This window comes from Malaclemys terrapin, chromosome 5 (genome assembly GCF_027887155.1).
Source record: "Malaclemys terrapin pileata isolate rMalTer1 chromosome 5, rMalTer1.hap1, whole genome shotgun sequence".
NCBI lineage: Eukaryota > Metazoa > Chordata > Testudines > Emydidae > Malaclemys > Malaclemys terrapin.
The window spans coordinates 79,340,097-79,354,890 of record NC_071509.1 but is presented as its reverse complement, the minus strand read 5'-3'; the positions used below and the strand labels follow the sequence as shown (position 1 = coordinate 79,354,890).

Genomic DNA, 14,794 nt, shown 5'->3' with positions numbered 1-14,794 from the left:
AGGGTCTGGGAGGCAGGAGCTGTGGGGGGCCACTTTTGGGGGCCCCACAGGCTCAGAGTGGCCCAGGAGATTAGTGGGGGGCAGGAACAGGCCGCTCCGCTTCCCTCGCCCCAGCCCCAGCCATATCGCTTGGGAGAGGAGGTTTGGGGGAAGGGATCCCCCACTCACCGGCAGCAGTGGGAAGTGAAGCGGTCCAGCCCCAGGCCGCTCTACTCCACCAGCTCCTAGCCGTAGCACTCCGCTTCCCACTGCCGGTGAGAGCCAGGGGCGGTCCTTTCCCCAACCTGAGTGACATGGCTATGGCTGGGGCCGGGGCAAGGGAAGCGGAGCGGACTGGGGCTGCGTCTCTCTGCTTCCAGCTGCCAGTGAGTGCATGGGGCGATCCTTTCACCACACTCACCAGTGGCGGGAAGCAGAGCACCGTGGCTGGGAACTGGCGGAGTAGAACGGGCTGGTGCTGGGTTGCGTCGCTTCCCACCGCCGCTGGTGAGTGTGGGGTCACTGGGGAAAGAGGTGGAATCGGAGTGGGCCAGGGGCAGAGCAGGGAGGAAGGGTAAGAGGCAGGGCGGAGGGAGTTCTCCAGGGCCCCACACCTTCCTAGGGACGGCCCTGCCCCTTGCTGAGGGGGCCGGCCAAGGGATAGGGCTGGTTGCCGGGGCTGGTACTGATGCGTATGCAGCACGCAGCTGCCTAGAGCACCGTGAAATTTGCCCCAACTTTCATGGTGCCCTACAGAGCTGTGTATGCTGCGTATGCCTAAGGACGGCCCTGTGTGTATGAAAGCAACACAATGGCTTCCCAAGAAAGAACACCCATATATACACTTTAAAAACAATGGGGCAAGCTGTTAGCTTCAAGGATCCTGTCTCAAACAAGTTGCAAACCTTGTTTTGCTGAAGCTGGAAGCCTGGTGATCAGAAGAGCACTAAAGAGTTAAAAAGTTCACTTGTCAGAACTGTCCAAGGAGACAGACTGACACAGAGAGAGACTGTGCAGAGGGAGTCTTAAAAAGCTGGATTTTCCCAGGGCCAGGGACACCTTAGGGAAAAGCCAGACATGTACAGTCTGGTTTATTGTTCTTAAGCTATATTTTCCCTCTGAATGCTTTTGTGCTATATGAATAAAATTTTGTTTTAAGGAAGCTGTTTGGTCACCGATTACACTGCTCTACAGCCAAAATGCTTCTGAAATAAATGTAGTCAAACTTTACTAATTCTGGGTCACCGAGAAAGAAAACGATGCTTAAAATTGTTGATTGGCTCTAGTTTTCAAGATATGCTATTGGGTCAGTATATACGACCCTTGACTTGGGAATGGCGGAGGATAAGTGAGTTATAAAGGGAAGGGATCTCAATTTAAACCAGAAATGACGAAAATACATCTTTGACTGGATCTAGGAATAAATCTATGACTGGGTTTGGACAGTACTTGCTTTTTAGGCAAAACAATGAATGATGCAATCTGAAGCTGGTATTGCATCATACATGATATGAATTGCATCATGTTATCCCTAGAAGTCATGGATGATGCAATCATAACGAAGCTTACATCACTCTGCTGAACAAATTGCCCTATATCAGCTCTAGAAATCATACAGTGTCGTGCTCTCTTATTTGTCAGTGTTTGATTTTGCAAAGGGACACATTTCTGTTTAGCCAAAGTGAGCAGAGATGCCTTGTACTTGTGTGAACAGTGCAGATAACTTCTGCTATGTTTGTGGTGAAGTGACTTTTGCATCACAAAAGCGCAGTCTAACCACTATGGTTAAGAAAGCCTATCACCTTTATTTTGGCTGCAAAACTGGAGATCAGGACAAGAGGTGGGCCCCACACACATGCTGCAACACTTGTGCAACCAATCTTTGCCAGTGGTTGAACGGGAAAAGGAAATCTATGCCTTTTGCAGTGCCAATGATTTGGAGAGAGCCAATAGATCATACCAGCAATTGTTACTTCTGCATGGTGCCTCCAGTTGGGAAAGGTGTGTCAAAGAAGAAAAAGTGGACTGTGCATTATCCAAACATTCCAGCAGCTATATGCCCAGTACCCCACGGAGAAGGACTACCGGTTCCTGATGCACCAGAATCATTCTCACTTGAGTCAGACGAGGAAGAGGATGAAACTTCTGGTCCTGAACCATCAATGTCACAGGACCCACATTTTCTCCCATCTTCCTCCTCTGAACCACACCTCATAACAAAAGGTGAACTGAATGACCTTGTCAGGGATTTGGAACTACCCAAGAGTAAGGCAGAGCTGTTGGGCTCCAGACTACAGCAGTGGAATTTCCTGGCAGGTGATGTTAGGGTTTACATGTTCCGTGACCGTCAAAAGGATCTTGTCCCATTCTTCTTCATGGAAGGTGATCTTGTAGCCTGCAACAACATCGATGGTGTGATGGCAGCCCTCAACATCATTCACGATCCAGATGAGTGGAGACTGTTCATTGATTCATCGAAGACGAGTCTTAAAGCTGTTTTACTGCATAATGGCAATGTTTTGCCATCAATTCCAGTTGGTCATGCAGTCCATATGAAGGAAACCTATTACAACATGAAACAACTTTTGAGGTGCATAAACTATGACCAACATCAGTGGCAGCTTTGTGGCGATTTGAAGGTTGTTGCTCTCTTGCTTGGTCTGCAGACTGGATACACAAAGTACTGCTGTTTTCTCTGCGAATGGGATAGTCGTGCAAGAGATTCCCACTACATCAAGAAAGATTGGCCACTCCGACAGTCATTGGAGCCTGGGAAGGAAAGTGTTCAGCATCCACCACTTGTTGAATCAAGGAAGATTTTGTTACCACCCTTACACATCAAACTGGGTCTGATGAAGAACTTTGTCAAGGCCATTGACAAAACCCAAGCAGCTTTCAAGTACCTCCGTGGAAAATTTCCAAGGTTAAGTGAAGCTAAGATAAAGGAAGGTGTCTTTGTTGGTCCTCAGATTCATGAACTTCTTCGAGATGATGCAGTTGACCATGCACTGCGTGGCAAGGAAAAGACGGCATGGAAAGCCTTCCAGTTAGTGGCAATAAATTTTCTCGGAAACAACAAGGCAGACAACTACAGGTTTGTTGGTGGAAAACCTCCTCAAGGCATACAAAAGCCTTGGTTGCAACATGTCACTAAAGATAGATTTTTTGCACTCTCATCTAGATTTTTTTCCACCGAACTGCGGAGCAGCGAGCGACGAGCACGGCAAGCGATTTCACCAGGACATTGCAACAATGGAGAAACGCTATCAGGGCAAATGGAGCCCATCAATGCTTGCAGACTATTGCTGGATAGTGATAAGAGATGCTCCATTTAATGAATACAAGACACAAGCCAAGAAGCACCGAGTAGACACTGAATAGGACTAAACTATGTACAGAATAGTGTTTTGCCTTTTGTTTCATAATAAATTTGATTTATATAACCCTTTTGCTGATTTTTAAAGTGTTACATAAACAGGACAGGTGAAATATTATCATGTAAAGCAACCATAAACACATGAAAAGACCTAGGTTTACAATTTAGGATTCAAACTCTACTATCTACACAATATACATAGACCTAAAATGTAAAAACTTAAATATCTTAGAAACAGTAGCCAATCAGTTGTTTTAATTGTCATATTTGAATTCAGCACATCAAAATACATAATAAATAGCACATTTTATCTCTGAAGCAGACGACTTCTCAAAAATTGTAGACCAGTGTTACCAGTTATTGTCCCAAAGGGAACAGAATTGCAGAGTCTGGGCATAAGTCAAACCTGCTGTGGTAAATTATAGTTGATGCACAGTAGATTGCAACACGGGGGCCAGTCTGAGAGTGGGAGAATTGTGATATTCCACTAGAAGCCTGAGACCTAGAGTAGGTACACTCAGAGACCAGGAGGGATCTGAGATGCAGTTAGCCTGGTAACTTTGACAACCTACACACATGCTTTGGTTAGAGTGCCTCTAAGCCTTTGTCTTCATTACAAAATTTGATTGGTAGGACACATATGAAGAATCAGATTAACTAAAGTGATGCAGACCACAATTTTGCCCTTAATGCAGACAAGGGCAAGCTGTGATCAGCATTGTTGTCAACCAATCATGGTTGAACTTCAGGAATGGTTATCCTATATTTGTGTTCAAATACTTGCTAAGGTTTACCATAACTTGTCACCATGACACAGTTCATCCTTGTCTATAAGAGACTGCAAAATCCTTGCTCAGTAATATCGTGGCTATCTTAACTTTTCCCTCCTTATGTTCAAACATAATCCAATTTTGTAGCGAAGACAAGGCCTCAGACTCTTAGGGTATGTCTACATTGCAATGTAAGCCCAGGGTTAGTGGGACTTGAGTCAGCAGACCCTGGGTTAGAGAATCCAGGACTTGAGCGTCTACACTGATTGTCAACCCTAGATTAAAAATTTTCTACCCGGGCTCGAATCTGGGGGCACTAGTGTCCACACTGCTGCACGTAGACACAAATCAAGTCAACTGTATCCCAGACTCCCTTTTGCCTTCTCAAAATGTGGCCGTTCTATCCCTTTGATTATGGTGCAGCATGGGAAAACTTGACTGTCCACGCTGTACATTATAGGAAGTTTGAACAACCTGCCAACACATCCTGGCAAGCATCATTTTGGTCCACATTTTCCCAGCTACCAGGGCCAACAGTGTGGATGAGGTGAGGTGCCTTTTGAAGAACTCTCCCTTGCATTTTCCACTCCTGGTTCAGGAAACAGGCAGATATGCTTGGGTACATTTTCTGAGCCACTGGAGGCACCTGACAGAGCTTCTGAGGGTGCAGGAGGAGGAAGACACAAACATTGCAAATTCAAACTGAAGCTGTTTATGATACTCTGTATCACTGCTGATGTCCCCTATGCAGACTGGAGCTTCTGGAGCAGGGCCACAAGCACAGACTGGTGGGACCACATTGTCATACAGACCTGGGGTGGCCAGAAATGGGTCGAAAGGCTTTTGCATGAAGGAAGATACATTTGTGAGCAGTTTGCCCTGACCTTCCAGGATAAAGACACCCACATGAGGGCAGCCATGCAGGTCCAAAAGCGAGTTGCTATAACTGTCTGGAAGCTGACTACCCCAGACTTCTACAGGTCCTTTGCCAACCACTTTGGTGTTGGCAAGTCAACTAGGTAATCAGGTGTGTTTTTTATCCCCAAGGAGATGGGCATTAAAGAGATTCCTGAAGTAATAGCTGGGTTTCAGAGGATGTGGTTTCCAAACTGCACAGGGGCGATTGGTGGGACTCATATGCCCCTAGTTTGTCCTCCTCAAGGAGCACATGAGTACATAAATCACAAAGAGTACTACTTCTCCAGGCTCTTGTGGACCACAGAGGTTGATTTGTGAATGTCAACATGGGTTGTATTGGAAAAGTTTGTGATGCCAGGGTTTTTCACCTATGGGAAATCTACACTCATGGACAAGCTGTGACACTATTCCCACCAAATGACATTGTAATAAATGGAGTTACTGTCCCCACTGTTATTCTGGGGGACCCTGGATGTACCTCCTTTTACCTTGGCTTATGAAACCATACCCTGATTTCAGAGGCCCTAGCAAGAGGAGGTTCAATTACACTCTCAGCAGGTGTAGAATGGCTGTTGAATGTACTTTTGTCAGACTGAAATCCCACTAAAGATATTTAGACCGATTCCAGTGTCATCAATGCTGTGTGCATTACCGTGACTTGCTGTGCTTTTCACAGTCTTTTTGAAGCCAGAGGTGAGCCATTTTCCCCCTGAATGGGCCTATGACAGCAAGGGGCCACTGAATCAGTACACTCTGCCTAGAAGTGCACCTACCACAGCTGGAGCTGCATGCACCAAGACAACAGAAGTCAGGGATGCTTTGTGCTCCCACATTTTGGATTTACATGGCCCAGTGGAAGAGGGAGAATAGTACCTTTATGCATGTGCTTGTGGCGGGGGGGAAGGAGCTGATTGATTGTGGTGGGATTTCATTGCTTAGGGAGAGGTTGGGGGGAGGTTGATTGCCATGCAATGTGCTTATGAATGACCTGACTGCTTATCCAATGGAGGGGGACATGGATTCATAGTATGGATTGATGCAAGGAAGTGATTGATCTAGGGACTGATGTAACTAACTGTATTGAGTAATAGTTCCTGATCGTGTTTACCTTTATTATTTTAAATACACATTGTATGATGTGATGCAGTGATAGCAATAAATTTTCTTGATAAAATAAAAAGCTTTATTTATAAATATAGATTAGAAAAACACGTCATTAATCCATTGCCAGGCAGGCCAGCTGCCATTACCCCACCAAAATACCTGTAACAACAACAAACCCTTAAAAAGACTCAAAACAAACCATACAGCACAAACCAACAAGTGCAAACAGTGAAACTATGTACAAGACAAAACCCCCTACGGTTGAATGTCCCCAGGCCCCTCATTCGTCTTTCCCTTCCTTCCCTGTTTGCAGTGCACTTAGTGCCAGGGGAAGGAGCTCAGTATGGAAGACTACATGGGGCACAGTTGCCCTGCCCTGCCCTGCTATTCATAGGGCCTGATTGCATGGGTCACCTAGCCATGGATTTGTCCAAGCTGTTTCTGGACTGCATCACAGGGTACCATGGAGGGGACTCAGGCCATGGTGTGGGTTATGCAGCAGGAGCTGATACTCTGGCAGCCATTAGAGATGTCAGCTGTTTGCAATGCTCTGTCATCCTCCCTTAGCTGCCATTCTTGTTCCAGGAGCTGCGAAGCAAGATACTGCTCTCATGCTGAAACCCTGTACTCAAGCTGTGCAGCCAGTCTGAGCCTTTCCTCTTGCCTCTCGCCATGACTTTCCTCTAGTTGTAAGTCCCTCTGTTTTTTGAAGTGGACCTGCTTGTTGTGCCTTTTCAGAATTTCAACCATAAGTTCATCATGAAAACTCTTCCTCTTGGAATGGACCGTAAAGGTCTGCTGATGCAGGCCTCTGCTGCTGTATGGCTAAGCAGCAGAGAGGTACCGCAGCCAGTAGAGGTTGAGGGGCTTTGGAGTAGGACAAGACACAGTGGGTTATTGTCTCAAACGGCTCAGTGCAGGAGCACAGAAAAAAATCCCTGTGAAATTCCAAGGGTATAACATGTTACTTTTCCAGACTGAACTTTGGTATGTTGTGAGAAAGCTGTTTCAGACCACAGAAGTTCCCTGAGCACTGCCAGTTTAATTGCAGAGACAATGGTCAGTTAAAAATCAAAATGGCATTTTTTCCCAAAAAATTGCAGAACCACTTGGGATTGCGGGGGAGGGGCAGTCTGAGTTACAGGGAGTGAGAGAAAAACAACAGCGCATGTAATGAGCAGTAGAAGGGGGCATCAGACCTGAATGGAGCTAATCCCTAGACGTGGCCCCTAGAGGTGAGTAGAGTGCCCTGTGACAACGCCCTTCCTCAAATGTGACTACCTATCTGATGTTCCTGCTACAGGGAAAGTTTGCAGCTAGCAACCCCCAGGATTGGGTCAGAATTCATGAGGGAAATCGACAAGATGCTGCATTAGCTTTCACATGGCTTAGTCTGTTATGATTGGATGCTTATTCACACAACTCCACTGCCATCCTCTTTATCCTCTCTCCCTGCCCCCTGCCCAGCACATTTCTGCATAAAATTTCAAATCCCAGTTGTATTTGGGACTAATGATTTTGTCACCTATTGACTACATGGGCTACCTTTAACTGAAATGGACTAGATTTGTAAATGGAACACATTGCTACCTTCCTGCTGCCCCACAACTGACTGTTTCCAGCTAGCTTGTTGCACCATTGAATAATTATAGAACAGCAAACATACAGGTATGGCAATGTAAGATCATCATGCACCACTGTTGACTCTGTGCTTGGCGCAGTACCCAGCCCCCAGTCCAACTCCTCATAAAATGGGCATGATGTTGGCAAGTTGCCCAAGGTATGCTTCTCGTCCCTTTCGGTACTCAGTCTTGAGCCACTTAATCTGCTCCCTACACTGGTCACCGGTCGAGCAAATTTCCAATGCTGTCAGTTTCCTTGTTGTTTGCTGGCATATGTAGTTATTCCTGGTACTCTTACTAAAATCCAGTGTTTTGCTGGCCACACACCAGAGATTAACCAAAAGCTGGTTGTGCTCCTGCAACCATGAAGCAGCATGCTTTGCAAAGGACTTCTTCTGGTCAGCTTCCACTGCAAACACAGAAGGGTCTCCAAAAGTGTTTGCAGCTTGGCAGTTAGCAATAGAAGGGTTAAATGCTGACTTGCCGAACTGCTGCTCTACAGCAAGGGGCGTTTACCTTTCCCTGGAGTGGTTTGGTGATTCTTGAGCTAGAGAGGACAAAGGAAGTTGGCACATGGGATTGTGGGATACTTTTGGTGGCCTCCTAGGATCTGAGTCATGTGGTGGAGTGGGGAGCTGTGTCTACATTGCAAAGGAATAGGGTTTGGGCCCTGGCTTGACTGGGGCTCAAACCCTCCAACCCCGCAGGCTCCTAGGACTCCGGGTCCTGTGTAGAGAGAGAAGTGGGATTTGGTCTCAAGATGAGTCTGAGCCTAGGTTTACATTACAGTGTAGACCTCCTCTTGGGAACTTACATGTCCCCCATTATCTTAGTGTCTCAGCTCCTCAAAATCTTTAATGTATTAACTCTCACAGAGATAGGGAAAGTAATAGATCCTCATTTTACAGACAGTTACACTTGCTCAAGGTCACACAAGAAGTCTGGCAGGGGAGGGAATTAAACTCTCAAGTCCCAGGTAAGTGTCCTAGCACTGGACCATCCTTCTGGGCATGTTGCTGTGGTTAAAAATATGGATGGTGGGGTAATACAAATAATTCAGGACAGCAAGTCTGAGGGCTAGTATTTAGCATCCCAAAATACTTGCTTTTCTCCCCCTTTACTGCTCCAAAAAGCGAGGAATAATATTCAGTTCTTATGAGGTGCATTGTGCTTTTCTATGTCTGTTTATACTCACAATTGTAACTGAATGTGTGCAGTTTGTAGCAGAGACTTTCCTAAAGCATCTACCATATGGATGCTGCTACAGAAATAGAAAAATATCTTCTTCATCTTTGAATAAGTGGGAAAAATTTCTCTGAAGTTTGAGAAGCTATGACAGCAGAAAAACTACAAATGTTGTTTTGGTAGAACTGTACCAGCCATTTTCTTGAGTCTTGCTGGATAACAAACCAGTCAGATTGAATGATGGCACACTATAAACATTCACGCTCTTCTGCAGTTTCATGGAGTAATTTATGTGGAAACTTTCCCCTTGGCCTTCATACTAGCTTTACGTTATATATCAGGCTGCAGCATGGTGTAAGTAAAATGTGTATCCTTATCCTGGAGCAGCACACTTCTGGTCTATTAAACCTCTGGCTAGGCCATTACAGCTTAAACATCCAGGCACCGATTTGCCAAACAGATATGTTTCTTCCATCCTAATATTTTTTCATTTTTGGCTCATGACTTGCCAACAATATTTTTAAAAAGCTACTGCTGATGAATGAAATTTTGAAAAAAAATGGTTTTAAAGCAATTTTGCAAGTGACATATTCTGGGCTTTCTCTTCCCTGCTATGGTGTTTGCACAAAAATAGGATTTATCTTCTGTAAGAGTTTACCTGCTTATTTCTCACCAGAAGTCAGCATCAAGAGATGACTGAGGTTCCAGAGGTTTATGACTTGAGGTGAAAAAAACACCTACAGAAGCTGATAACCAGCCAATGAGCAAAGGTCTGAGGTTTGGCCCCCCCACAGTAGAAGCTCTCAGTAGAGGACTGGACCGAGCTGAGGTTATGCCCCATTATGGTAGGTATTGTAGCAAGCAAAAGCAAGAGAATTGCTGTCTCAAAAATCTTACAATCTAGTGCAAAGTACGACCGGGAGTTTGTGATGTTGGAGCTGGGACTTAGCCTCTATATTCGATGAGTTTGACATCACGCATCCCTTAGACTGCAACAATTTTTAATCCCTGCTGATGGTTGCAGGATTCAGACTGGTGACCCATAGGTAGAAGGCTCTCTTTGGCTCATTCACAGTGCCCTGAGGAATTCTGTCCTGCTGTTAACAGTACACCTTTGAAAATATGGCTTGATAAGTTTATATATTAAATCAAGCTTGGTCTTTTTTGAAGCTGACACAGACAGGTTTTTTAGTGTCTGCACACAATGGCAAAATCTCCCAAATATTGTTCTCTGACTCAAGCACAGACTGCCTCATCTTATTCTTAAAGGTACAGCTCCCCTTAGCACCATACAAATATTAAAAATGCAGAAGTAAAATAAATATTAGCAAATCATCCTGATACTATGTGCAGGGTCCTTATACTATCTTTTGCACAAATATGTATATTTTTTTCATTCCCAGGTAATCACCACAGCTTGAACCCACAACCTTCAGAGCTACAGTATAGAGTCTTACACTTCAACTAGAGGAGTTGCTGGTAGAAAAGGAAAAGTATGCTGTTAACCTCTCTGTGAATCAGCCCACACGGGTGAAGACCAACACACGTGTTGCCAGTGCATTACATAGCTCTTAGAGGGACAGCAGTGGAACTCTGGGCACCAGGCCTGTTTTTTTTTTTTTTTTTTCATGACTGTGGAAGCAGATTGTGGTCTAGTGATTACAGGCAACACAGGCAAATGGAACAATAGCCACGTTTGGGCCTTCTGCCTGGGACATGTGGATGTAAATTATGAATCTTTCCCACTTGAGCTAAAGAAGCAGTTCTCTTAGCATGGAAGTCCCATCAGGGTCATAAACTTCTATATGTGCTCTAGCTGTAGAGGTGACACTTTATAAATGTGGATTACAGAGGCACCTAATCTAGCATATTTCTTTTAAAAGCCTTTAGCAATGTGGATGATACTTGGCTCTTGTATATTAGAGTTTGAAATAGTACCTAGAGCTCTATCTGAAGTGACTGGATGCAAGTTCTTAATTATCTGTGATACTGATGAGTGACAGTGACATCCTGTCAAAAAGGGTTAATGTGGCTTAGATGGGGTTAAGTAACCTGGTAGGCCATACCTGGGGGAGAGTTAGGCTTGCTAGGAAAGCACTGATTGAGCATGGAGCCCAGCTGAGAGGAGCAGCAGGGCTGGTATAAGGCCAGGAAGTGAGGCAGAAGAAGGCTGCAGTGTGGAAGCCTGCAATTCTTCTCTGGAGGTATGAAACTCAGAGGCAGAAACCCAGGGTAAGAGTAGAAGCCGTGGGATCCTGGCCCTGAAGGAAAGGTTTACCCAGAAGATGGGTGGATGGAGGCCTGATGAAGGTGGAATAGGGATATGGCAGCAAGGATGATGCAGACCTTTGCCACTGATCCAAGGGTCCCTGGGCTGGAACCTGGAATAGTGGGCGGATCTGGGTTCCCCTACTAGCCACTGGGGAAGTGGCATAGCTTGGCTGGGAATGATAGCCAGTCCACTGAGACTTTGAAACCCCACAAGGGGAAAACTATAGTGACCTGGTCGGAGAGCTGAGCCATGAAGAAGGAGCACCCCGAGTGACTGAGAGGAAGCATTGCAACTCCTGGACAGAAAGGGTGTCAGATTGGGTGGAGCTATTTCCCAGAGGTAGCCACAAGGAAGTGCCTCAGTGGTGAGTAGAGATCCTGTTACAACCACACCCCAAAGTATAATATGAAACCTTGGTCTCTGGGTTTGTACTTCAGTGTATCTTCCATTAGGCTACAACTATAGTATGATATGGCTGGTTCTTCTCTCTTTTTACATCATTGTAAGACTGCCTTCACTAGTATTCAAGATCACGTTATTCCTAAGAGCTGCCAATACTGAAATAAATTGTGTAGTTCCTTTGGTTAAAATGCTGCTTACATACTGTGTGTGTTACACAGAATTCTTGACATTACAGTTAGTAATATTTACAATTAAGAAATATGTTCCCTAGAAATAATCTGGGGGAGGGGAGGGAAGAAAAAACCGCCATGGATGGTGTATGATTCCACACTTAGATGTAATCTGCTCTGACACTCTCGGGTTTATCTGGTGTTGGCTGGCATTAGTGATATTTTTAAAAAATCCAAACCCGCATGCATCCACTGCATTTGAAAGGCATATTCAATACATAATCACCCTAGCAAAATGAAAAGTTTACTTTGCAAAATGGAAGGCTTCACTGTCTGTAGTTTGACTGGTTAATAAGCTCCCTAGGCTAGCAGACTGCATCCAAGCTGTCCTAGTATGTGAAAAATGTTCCCAGTGCCACAGTGACATCACAAGCACAAAGCTGATAGCTGCTTATGGGTTCCAGCTGGGCTTTTGATTACTCAGAGGCAGTGCAGGCTAAGCAAATCCTGTTTTCTTACTCTTCGGAAGAAGCCTCCAAAAACTACTTCAGTGCCAAGGTCTTCTGACTGAAATCTCCCACTAGTCAGGGAAATATTGACCTACTCTGAAATATTTCAAATACAGTACCTTTCTATTGATTTTCCTAAATGCTGCTTTGTTTCCTATAGTCAAGTTGAACAAGATACCTTGTTGAGTCCTTACAGATATGCAGTCCACTACAAATATTGCCTGTTTAAATAGAGTGGGTCTGTTGTGTTAAAAGTGGCTAATACATAAACATCAGATTTAATGCTGAAGTGCTATTTGAAAGGGAAAGGTGAGTCCTTACAGAAGGGGTTAACCACTACAGATTATGCTGAGTGGGGTTGAAATAGGCATTTCAGAAGTATTCCACCGAAGGGCATCAACAATAATTGTAATGATGAAGACATCAAGATGTGGACATGCATAAACTAAGTAACTGTGATCTTATTGGCTATAATCCTTGTCTTTCCTTTCCTTCAGAGTGTTCTTACTTTTACTCATCTTGACATGTCTAAAATTAGATTGTAAGCTCTTCAAGGCAGGGCACCTGTTTGTGTTCTGTAAAGCATCCAGCATACTTTTTGGAGGCTGCAGATACAGCAATAAGGGGGGAATTTTGACAATTGTTACCATATTTTCTCTGATTAATACAATTATCCATTGTATCAAAAGGAAGAATTCTGTGTGGGGGTCCTTTAATGTCACAAACGTCTCTCATTTGTATAAGACACAGATGCAGAAACTTACTCTTGGTGTAATTCCACTGAAATCCATAGAGTTACACCAGAATAAATTTGTCTCAGAGATTCCAAGCCAAGGATAGTGCTGATTGACATATGAATCATGGGGTTGTATATTTAACTGACAAATCTCAATATGCAGACAACAAATTTAATATATATGAAAAGTTACAATATATAGTTCTTGGAGCAATTTCAGAAACTTCAGTCTGGCTAGAAACTGGATTTGAACACAGAGCTGTATGTTGGGAGTTCTAAAGCAGTGGTTCTCAGCCAGGGGTACAGAGGTTTTCTGTGGGTACAACACATCTAGATAACTACCTAGATTTACAACAGGTTATATAAAAAGCACTAATGAAGTCAGAACAAACTAAAATGTCACACAGCCAATGACTTGTTTATACTGCTCTATATACTCTTCACTGAAATGTAAGCAGAACTATTCCACATTGTATTGTACTCGACTCACCACTGAGGCACAATGTAGCCACACTGAAGTGCCTCAGTGGTGAGTCGAGTACAATATTTATATTCTAATGCATTTTATAATATGGTAAAATGAGAAAGTAAGCAATTTTTCAGTGATAGTGTGCTGTGATACTTTTGTATTTCTATGTCTGATTTTGTAAGCAGGTAGTTTTTAAGTGAGGTGAAACTTGGGGGTACACAGGACAAATCAGACTCCTGAAAGGGGTACAGTAACCTGGATAGGTTTAGAGCAGTGGCTCTCAGAGAACCGTAGCACATCTGTCAGGAGATGGAGCTTTGCTTTTGCCATCTAACATAGCTGTTCAAACATGTACATGCTTGCAGATCCGCTAAATGCAGAGCTTAATAGTCTGTCTCTGGTCAAATTATTTCTCTTCCAAGACAGAAATAAGGCTAGATTTCATGCTGTTGGTTGAACAGTGGAAAGGCCACTGAACAAGTTATGCGCCTCCATGATGTTCTGTCATGAGCCAAACCTGGCGCATTACATGAGGGAAGTCCTCTGAAGGACAGGTGTCTATGTCCTCCTGCCATAGTGTTTTAGGTCTTCTGGGGGATCTTTTCTATCTTGGTTTCATTGCGTCAAAGTTGAAGATGATTCTTGAAGGGAAATTGGAAGGCATCTGGAGGAGATGACTGTAACACCTTACAGAGCCTTGAGCAACCATTTGAGAGAATAGGACCTGGTCAGTTTAGAAGACAGAGCTCTTCATTCAACTTGAATTCATACCACTGGATGATTTTGACATATGGAGATGCTTCATCTAAATGATATCCAACTTCTTCACAATCTTGATGGAACGGCCATGATCACCAAAGCATTGTATATCCTTAGCTTTAAGCCATTCTTGAAGCCAAATTTTTCCATTCCCCATCATTACTTTGAGGGGGATAATAATGGCAAAGTATATGGGGGGGAAAGGCATGCACCATTTCCAAGCTTAAATAATACCATATGCTTGTAAATCAGGCATGCAAATGAGCTCACTTTCTATGTGCATTTACATGTCTAAAATTCTAAAAATCAGGCTCTTGATGTTGACTTCTTTTTTATGTACATTATGCACTCAGTATATCCACAAAAGGGGAAAATAGTCTAGTCTCTGCTGTTCGTGTTCTCTCTCTTTCTTTTTGGCAGATGAATTTACAAAATAGAGTGGCATGTTCAGATTGCAATTTTAATTTAATGTTGATGAAAAGCTGAGTATCCAACTTTAACTTAACACATTTTGTCACCCTTT

At 44.0% G+C, this 14,794-nt stretch overlaps 1 protein-coding gene across 3 annotated transcripts in view; it reads right to left on the bottom strand.

The window, feature by feature from the left end:
* C5H4orf45 (chromosome 5 C4orf45 homolog) overlaps positions 1-14,794 on the bottom strand; it is an 87,923-nt gene that overhangs the window by 35,366 nt on the left and 37,763 nt on the right. The gene's annotated exons all lie outside the window — the stretch shown is intronic.